We start from the raw sequence: 10,029 nt of genomic DNA on the forward strand, positions 1-10,029 counted from the left end.
AAGACCTTTCTCTCTGTCTCTCTGTCTCTCTCTCTCACTATCCACTCTGCCTGTCAAAAAAAAAAAAAAAAAAAAAAAAAAGACATGGGGACCAGCGTGTGTGCAGCAGCATCTAGCATCCCATATCCAAGTGCCATTCAAGTCCCTGCTCTGCCCTGTTTCCAATCCAGCTCCCTGCTAAGATGCTTGAAAGAGCAGCAAGCAATGGCCAAAACACCCAAGTCTCCTGCCATCCACATTGGAGACCCAGCTCCTGGCTTCAGCCTGGCCCAGCCCCAGTCATGTGGCCATTTGGGGAAGGAACCAGCAGGTTCTCTCTCTCCTATTCAAATAAATAAAATAAATATTTATTTTAAAAAGAGCTAAAACTACTAATAGCAACTACCTCAATAGAAGTTTTACAGCTATTTCCTTTTTTGCTGCTTGGGGAACACACTTTTTTTTATCATCTTTCATTCAAGTGACAACTTCACCGTAGCTCCGTGTTTGTCACGTACAATGCTTCACGCCACATGGATGATTTATAACCGCTGAGTCATCGTCTCATTAAATTGGAAGAGATTAGTATGGGAACCCACTTTGTAACCCACAAAGTGCAACACACGCCTGGTGACAGGGCTAGCAAATGCAAAATACACATGCAATCATGGTGGCTGCATTCTAGGACAGGTAGCAAAAAGGAGACAGGCACCACCTATGAGAGGAAAGGGAGCCGGGAAATAGAACACACTTCCTCCTTCAGCAGCGGTGACTACCCTTGCTGCGCTTGGTCTTATTCATGGGTTCTGAACATGATGGGCGTGGACAAAGGCAGGTGCATCTCATTCCCTGGTTAATTCCTCCGGCCTGCCTTCCAAGAGGGAGACCCAGAAGAAGAGCTCTGTGTGTTACTGGGCTTCCAGATGAGTGTACACGGGGGTCCCACCAAAGGCAGCCAAGTAGACCTTTAGCTCCTCTGCTTTGGATGCCAGTCCCTTGAGCTTGTCAAGAGACAACAATGTATATACTTTTGTATCCAAGTCAGATCCAAGAATCACACCATAAAAATTCAACAGTCATCATAACTAAGCATGCTCTCCCCAACCAGACACAGCTGGTCAAGGAACAGGAGAGTGGCCATTAATGCCCGTTGGGGAGTTTTAGGGAGTGAGCCAATCAGAGGGACTCCCTGAACTATCAGAGCTCACCACAGAGCTTATAAAGAACAGAAGCCTGGGTACCGCTGTAGACCTAGCACAAGGCAGGAGGGGTGTGCTCCAACAGGGAAATCAATCCTGACAAACTACCAACGTCCAGCTGGTGGAGTCCCTGCCACATCACGGCACTCACCCGAGGCTCCAAGCTACTCGCCGTCTGCCAACTGGCAGGTCTAGAGAGGAAGGGCCCTCAGCACCAGGATTCTCTTGTGGGTACCCACTGGCATGATGGCTGCCAGAACAATGGCCACCCTGGGTTCTGTCTGCACACAGAGCAGCAAGGGGGGTCTGTGGGACTCTCACTGTAGACAACTGGGGCAGGGGCTGGCCAGGGCAGAGATGGTCCTGGACACCCACTCTACAGGCGCCCCAGGAACTGGCACCCTGGAACATCAGAGCAGTCTCCCTGCTTGAGGAACACGAAGTATGTCTGCAACTGCTGCTCTTGCTGCTGCTGTTGGGATCCCCGCACATTTGCTCACAAGTGCAGGCTCCGTGGCGGCAAGACCTGTGGCACAGGGGAACCCAGAGGCTTCCCTCACAGCCACCAGACTGGGGTGTGCATGTGATCGAGTGGTTAAGAGACCTGTGCAGACACCCGCCGACCCACATCAGAGAGACTGGGTTCGATTTCTGCTTCTGGCTCCTGACTCCAGCTCTCTGCTAATGTGCACCCTGGGAGGCAGCAGATGAGAGTTCAACTGATTGGGTCCCTGCCACCCATGTGGGAGACCCCAACTGAGTTCTCAGCGCCTGGCTAAAGGCTGGCCCAGCTTTGTCATTGCAGGCATTTGAGGGGTGAACCAGTGGATGGGAAGCTCTCTCTTTGGCTCTGTCTCTCAGCCTCATGGATGCATGGATGCATGGATGCATGGATGCATGGATGGGTGGGGATAGAACACCTTCATTTGGATGGTGTGCCGAATCACAGTGACTTCCGGAATAAGCAAAAGAAGAAAGCTCAAGACCACACCTGCAGCTCCCCTCCCTGCCTTTCTGCAGCCACTGCTCTCTCTCTTTGGAAAAAGCCCTGCTTCTAACACCAGCTAAATGCTGCAGGGGCCGAGTTCCGCTCCCCCCGCCTCCAGACTCCCCCACGCAGCAGCATGTCAGAGCTGGTGGTGCGGGTCCGAGGAAGGCTGCTGCTGTGACCGTGCCCATGAGCTCGGCAGGCCTGGGTCTGGATTTCCCATCCAGCCCATGCCTGAGCTGTGGCGTGACACTCTTGTCCTCCCACCACCACCACCACCACCACCACCACGAGCCTGCAAATGGGACGTCACGTCCGGGTCCCAGGGGACCCTTGGTGAGAAGTCAGCGTCATGCCTTGGGCATAAGCTGCAGTGGTTCTGGTACCTTCTGTTCCCCAGGCTGTTCCTGATGCAGCTCCTGAGAGAGTCAGGCTGCCTGCCCAGCAAGGAGCCCGAGACGAGGAAACCACGGAGGGAAAGCCGCACGGAAGGAGCAGGTGCAGCAGTCAGAAGCCGCTGGTCCTGTGGGTCCTGCTGGTGCCGTGGGTCCTGCTCATGCCGCTCTCCCTGTTCTCATTTCCATGGCAACTGCTGTCCCAAACAGGCAGAAGTAGAAACTTCTTTCCTGAAAGTCCCTGGGACCCCGGAGCTGGTGCCCACCATCAAATCCATCCACGAGAGCGATTCTTCTAGAAGCTGTGCCAGAACCAAGAAAGAGCCACCAGGGAGGGGGCGAGGCCCCTGCTCTTTGCTCTCTTCTCACCCGATCACAGCAGCTTCTCTCTCTCAGACTGGATCCATAGCCCTGGCTGAGCCTTTGTGTGATGCATCAGGGTGTGGTGCAGCACTTCAAGTTGGAATTCGTCTCTACTCATTCTGCAAGCTAATTACTCATGCGCAATGCACAACAGGAGCCGCTGTACAGGACACCCCTACACTTAGGGGATTTGGGGCTGTAATTAAGGGAAAGTGGCCTCTCTGGGCTCTGGAGGAGGTAAGGAGCCTGAGAAAGTACAGCCTTGGTTCTTGTGAAATTTTCTTGGCTAACTCTGAAAATCAAACTTCAAACATCACCAGCCAGTACTGGACTGTCAGTGATTTTGGAGAGGTTATTTAACCCATTTGGGCCTCAGCCCCTTCACCTGTAAAATGAGGACAATGGTGGCACTTGTTTCATAGGTAAAGTTGTTTAAACAATGAAATGAGCTAATTTATGTAAAACACAGTATTATTATATTGCTAGATCAGTTCTAAGAGTCACATTTTCCAAAATACAATAATTATGAAATTGAAATATATTTTAACACATATTTCATGAAGTTTTCTCCCACCTCAATCCTCCAGATTAAGTCCGTGGTGCATCTTACTAACCGATACCTTTATTTAAATAAATATGACAGAGCAGGAAAGGTAGACAGAGATCGTCCATCTGCTGGTTCACTCACAAGATGGCCACAATGGCTGGGGCAGGGCAAGACTAAAGCCAGAGCCTAGAAATCCATCCTGGCCTCCCACATAGGTAGCAGGGTCCCAAAGCCTTGGGTCATCTTTTGCTGCTTTTCCACCTGCATTAACAGGGAGTTGGGTCAGTAGCAGAGTGCCGAGACTTGAACTAGCACCCCAATATGGGATCTGGCATTGCAAGCTACTGCTTAACCCATTGCACCACAATGCCGCTGCTCCAACTGCTGCCATTTTGCAATCAAGGAAGTGGGGTCTTCTCACTATCATTGCATGCCCAGGAACAAATGTCAGGGACTCCTTTCTCTTTTTGCAGCACAGTCTGCATTAACACCCCTGGAGGAATAGGGGCCATGCAAGCCATGCAAGTGAGCACCTCCTTCGCTCCCCAGCCCCACAGGACCCCCTGCAGTGCTGTCAACCCTCAGCTCCAGGGTCCTGCAGGAGGGCTGGACAGTGCAGCTGACTCAGTGGCATCCTTGGGGACCCACTACCCAGGAGGCTCTGGGCCTGGGGTCATGAGCAGGCAGGATGGAGAACTCCAGCTCCAGTGCACCCTGTCTTCACCTGGCATCTGATTTCTGCTCCACCCCTTCAGCTAACACCAGCAGGCCAGCGTTTCCTGGATTCCAGGAGGATCTAAGACTTCACTAACTTCTTTTTAAAAAGCAGCCTTCTTCCCCAGGCAGTGCCTTTGTTGTTGTGAAAGCACTGTAAGACCTTGAAGGCAATGCTAAGCTGTGGAATCAGGAAGCCTGACTTGCACCAAGCCCTCCTTGCTAGCCAGCCAAGCTCAGAACACCTGGAAATTTACCTATTTTAAATTCTGTAGAAATCTTTTGACTTACAAATGACCTAATTCTCCTAACCCACCATGCTGAGACTGCAAGATAACTTTACGTTGGCTCGGTCCCCTAAGGAACGGGGAACAGTACCGACAGTCATCAGAAACCAATTTCTCCTGGCGTTTTAGGGAAATCTGTTTCCAGGGAAACTGGGTCTGCTTTGGAAGGATGGTTTTTGCCCCTTGCTTTTCCTCCGGCACCTGTGCCACCTTCTCTTCTCTACAGCACTTCCACCTTCCACCTTCAGAGAAAGAGCTAGCAAATCATACACACGGCTCATCCCAGCAAGCACCAAGCCACTATCCTGCCTCAGAGAATCGCAGGGAGTCGGCATCAGCTGCTCGCTCTCTCTCTCTCTCTCTCCCTCTCTCTGATTTATTTATTTATTTGAAAGGTAAGTTAGAGAGAGAGGGAGAGAGAGAGGGAAACAGAAAGAGAGAGAGAGGTCTTCCACCTGCTGGTTCACTCCTCAAATCAGAAGTGGCGCAGCCGGGACTCAGACTGGTGCCCACATGGGATGCCAGCACTGAAAGTGGTGGCTTTACTGGCTATGCCACAAAGCCGGCCCCTTCAGTGGCACTTGATCACATGGAGGGGTACACATACTTCCTCCTATATCCAGGTTAGCAAATTATCTCACTGGGCACAATATGTTGCATTCTCTGAGAAACTGGCAAACCAGAGAGAAAGCTACACCAGGCACCGGAGCAGCTTTTCAGTCTCAGTAATGGGGGCATCACACAGCCGCTTCCTGTCTTCAACCCATCGCAGAGTTCAACCCATCGCAACCAACGCGCAGAGTCTTGGCACATCTGGAAAGCACCGTGGTGAATCAAAGCCAATGAAAGCCAGGCAGGGTGACCTCTCACCCCACACTGCAAGCCTTGGGAGCAGGGCCGCCATGGGCCAGTGGGAGAACAGCTACCAACTGCCCAGGGCGCACTGGGTGCCAGGTGTTGGGTGGGTGCTTGGCGAGCAGATGTTATCTCAACTCACTTCCTTCCCACAGTGTCCAGGGAGGCACTCACACTACCACAAGGTGAACATGCAATCAGCCCTGTTCCCTCGGGGTCCAAGCCTCTTTTCACCAAAAGGTGGAGCAATTTGCTCTCAATCCATGGGTCTATCCCTGGGGAGTGGGATGCGCCTCTGAATTCGAGAAGCTCTTGGCTGAGAATTCTTCTCTCTTTCTGCACCCCTATAATTGCTTCCTGTCTACACTGCTCCTGAAGCACTTAACAAGTGGTATCCTGTGAGCAGCTCTGAGTTCAAATCCCCATTTTTTTTTTTTTGACAGACAGAGTGGACAGTGAGAGAGAGAGAGAGAGGGACAGAGAGAAAGGTCTTCCTTTGCTGTTGGTTCACCCTTCAATGGCCGCCATGGCCAGCGCGCTGGGGCCGGCGCACCATGCTGATCGGATGGAAGGAGCCAGGTACTTATCCTGGTCTCCCATGAGGTGCAGGGCCCAAGTACTTGGGCCATCCTCCACTGCACTCCCTGGCCACAGCAGAGAGCTGGCCTGGAAGAGGGTCAACCGGGACAGAATCCGGTGCCCCGACCGGGACTAGAACCCGGTGTGCCGGCGCCGCTAGGTGGAGGATTAACCTGTTGAGCCGCGGTGCCGGCCTCAAATCCCCATTTGACCACTTGCAAGCTGTGTAGCCTTGAGCAATTTAGCCAAACCTCTCTGGCCCCAGTCTTTCCATCTTTAAGATGGAAATAATATCTACTCTGCTATGGACATTAAACAAGCCCATTTTTGATGGAGTTAGAGGTGTGCTGAGGACTGACTGTCCCTTCTGCCCTCACTGGCACTGTCTCCAGCAGTGCAGCCTCTCGGGGCTGCATTATCTGCTTTTCACAGGTGCATTTCTTGGGACTGGCATTGTGGTGTAGTGTGTTAAAGCCATTTCCTGCAGCGGCGGCATCCCATATGGGTGCTAGTTCAAGTCCCAGCTGCTCCTCTTTTGATCCAGCTCCCTGCTGATGCACCGGGGAAAGCAGCAGAAGATGGCCCATATACTTGAGACTCTGCTACCCATGTGAGAGACCCAGGAGGAGTTCCTGGCTCAGTCCTGGCCATTATGGCCATTTGAGGAGTGAACCAGTGGGTGGAAGAGCTCTCTTTCTTTCTCTCTCTCTCTCTCTCCTCTTCCTCTCTCTGCCTTTCAAATAAATACCTCTAAAAAACAAAGCATGCATCTTGCAGGCCCCCTCAGGGAGGGGCTCATTCTTCTCATCCCCTCAGAGTCCCGTTCACTATACCAGCTTGGCCATCACCGTTTCCTACCCGAGAGGGCATCCTGCACAGCATCTCTGAAACCCAAGGTGACCCTCAGATCCCTGCTACTGACCCCATCCATGCGCCTCCCCACCTCCGACCTCCACTCTAGAAAAGCCCACAGGCCATGACATCCACAGTCCTACGTCACCACAGGGCCTCCACAACCTTCCGCTGTGGCCACAGGAAGGCAGCATGGCCCCTCCCTCCCTGTGCCCCGAGTGCAGCCTGCAGAGACAGCGGCATTGGCGTGCCCTGGGACAGCCTGAATGCTCAGACTCAGATTTCGAGCCCAGGAGTTTCATTCCAGGGCAGTGTCCTTAACCTCAACAGGACACTCCTCAACTCCATCACTCATTCCAGCCTCCTACCTCTATTGCTAAAAACATGATCAGCCTTTCACAGTCAATGGCTTTGCCTCCCTCCTCAGATGCTAGGGCATCTGATAAGACAGACATCTTCCTGGCTGGACCCACAACAACACACATGGGCTTCGCAGGGCCATGTGAAGGTATCAGTGGGCCCCAGGACCACAGTGGGTCCCTTAAATTACACCTCAACTGCCCAGTTTTCCTGAACATGGAGCTGGAAATATAGGGAGGCTATGAGAACAAGAAAGAATGAAGGCCGCCAGCTTGGCACCATGGCACAGTGGGTTAAGCCACCACCTGCAACATCAGCATCTTGTATCAGAGCACTGGTTCGAGTCCCAGCTGGTCCACTTCTGACTCAGCTCCTTGCTAAGGCACCTGAGAAAGAGCAGAGGATGATTCAAATGCTTGGGCCCCTGCCACCCATGTGGGAGACCCAGTTGGAGTTGTGGGCATCTAGGGAATGAACCAGCAGATGGAAGATCTCTCTGTCTCTCCCTCTCTCTCCGTTACCTGGCCTTGAAAGTAGATAAATGTTTTTTTTTCAAAATTAACAAAGAATGCAGGCCGCAATCTTCATGCTGCAGGTTTCTTCCTCAACTAGAGAGGGCTTTGAGAAATGATTGAATATTAGCAAGGGACTGGAAAAATACTATTAGCTTGCTCTCTTAGGGAGAGACTATATGTCTTAGAGACTGTGACAAAGCTGGGTTGGTTTCCCCCTATCCTGCTGCCTTCCCCTGCACTGTGGGGAGAACCCTGGCACCAAGGGCTCCGCCCCCTTCTCAACAGCAATTAGGTCCTGAAGCCATTAGAGCAGGGAGCTCTAAATGACAGCCAATGGCAGGCGACCCTCCTTTGGCTGCTTTTCCAGCAGAGTGCAGCTTCCGGGCAGGGCCAACAGGTGTTATGAAGGCAAAATGACCTGTGGAGAGCATTTTGGGGTGAATGGACAAAAAAGTGCTTGCTTTTGCCTTCTGTCCACCCAGAAACGGACCACTGGTCTTAAGGTACCTGATTTTAGTCATCCATGGCTCCAGTACAGCAACAAAAGACCACATAACATTTGCACAGAGGGGAGAATTGACATCAGCTGCCCCAAATACTGCTCTTCTGGCTCTACCATGTGTGGCAGGGTAGTTCCCAGAAAGACCAACTTTTGTTTGTCCTCAGAGATTGGTAGGATGGTTGGCACCCAGAAACTGCGTTAGGAGAAATGGTGTTGCCCTCCTCCTCTGACTGCTCAGAGCTAACCACACGCAGCCCACCTCTGTACATAATCAGCATGAGGCCAAGGCCAAGGCCAAGTGCAACTTCCATGGGAACCATTTAAAGCAGCTTCTCAAAGACAAATCTAACTACCACCACCCAAAAAGACCTACTTCAGGGGCTGCTGCTGCCTGTGATGCTGGCATCTCCTAAGGCTGCCAGTTCCAGTTGTTCCACTTCCGATCCAGTTCCCTGCTAATGGCCTGGGAAAGCAGCAAAAGATGGCCTGAGTTGCATGGGTCCCTGCCACCCACATGGGAGACCCAGGTGAAGCTCCTGGCTTCAGCGAGGCTCAGAGTTTGGGGCATGTAATGGATAGAAAATTCTCTCTCTCTCTCTCATTCTCTCTCTCTCTCCCTCCTCTAACTATGACTTTCAAATTATAAAACAAAAATTTTAAAAAAGGACCTGCTTCCATACCCTCTGCTTTCCTTCCCCTCTGCAGTTCATTTCTCCTGAAAATACAAAGGTACTTGGCGCACCTGATACATCAGTGTACCTGATAGAGGCTCCAAGGATATCTTCAAGACAGAAGGTGCAAGGGAGCCTGAAAATGTTACAAAGAACCAGGTAAAAGCAGACACTGCAGTGGGTGTAGTTCCTTGAATCACCTCTGCAGGACCTTTCAGAGAGACACCTGCCCGAAATGCAGCAGGGTACTCCGCCAGGGTCAGGGTATGGCACTTGGCCAAGCTGTCAGGGAGCAGGGATATCCACTACCATTTCCCTAGTGCAGAGTCTGGGACCAGAGAAGCTAATTAATATGCCCAAGGTCACCCAGCAAGCATGTCAGGGACAGGGTTGGGAGCAGGTGTCCAGACTCTTAGTTTTCATTTTGTTCCTGCTACACCAGGCTAACTTTAGCAAAGCAATCACCCTAATCATCTTATGAACTATAATTCTCTTTGAGTTCCAAGTTCTTTTGCTATTTTATCTCCTTTATCATCATCCTTTGAGGCTGAGGGCTTTGGTCTTAATTTATAGAGGAAGAAAGAGAGGTTCAAAAAGTTAACAACCAGAAAATGGCTCAAGATCACAAGCCAAAGAGTAGAGCTGGGTCCTATCCATTTCTGTCTGCATGGATCTCTCTGCCAAGGGCTGGACGCAAACTCCACATAGATGCCTAGCTCACTGGAAGGAGGAGCCTGAAGACCAGGGCAAAATCAAGACAGTAAAACAGCAAACAACTATTTTTAAGTCTACCAGGGTATGTCAGGAAATCCGCGGATAAATGGAATTATGTAAGCTTATTTTGGTACAAAAGCTTCTGAAACTGTATATAAAAGTGATCGCCAAAACGTTTATGGAAAATGGGTATTATTTTTAAAAATAACCTATGTATGGATTTCATGACTTTTTGGGGGGCTGGTGTTGCAGTATAGTAGGGTAAGCCACTGCCTGTGACACGGGCATCATATTTTGGAGTGTTGGTGGGTCCCAGCTACTCCACTTCTGATGCAACTCCCTGCTAATATACCCAAGAAAGCTGCAAAACATGGCCCACCCATACAGGAGACCAGATAGTGTTCCTGGATCCTGGCTTCAGCCTGGCCCAGACCCGGCTGTTGTGGCCATCTGGGGGGTAAACCAACAGATGGAAGATTTTATCTTCTCTCTCTTTCCTTTTCTCTCTC

The 10,029-nt window shown here is 51.2% G+C and overlaps 1 protein-coding gene across 28 annotated transcripts in view; it reads right to left on the reverse strand.

Moving 5' to 3' along the window:
- KCNMA1 (potassium calcium-activated channel subfamily M alpha 1) overlaps positions 1-10,029 on the reverse strand; it is a 781,282-nt gene that overhangs the window by 444,659 nt on the left and 326,594 nt on the right.

This window comes from Oryctolagus cuniculus, chromosome 15, assembly GCF_964237555.1.
Source record: "Oryctolagus cuniculus chromosome 15, mOryCun1.1, whole genome shotgun sequence".
NCBI lineage: Eukaryota > Metazoa > Chordata > Mammalia > Lagomorpha > Leporidae > Oryctolagus > Oryctolagus cuniculus.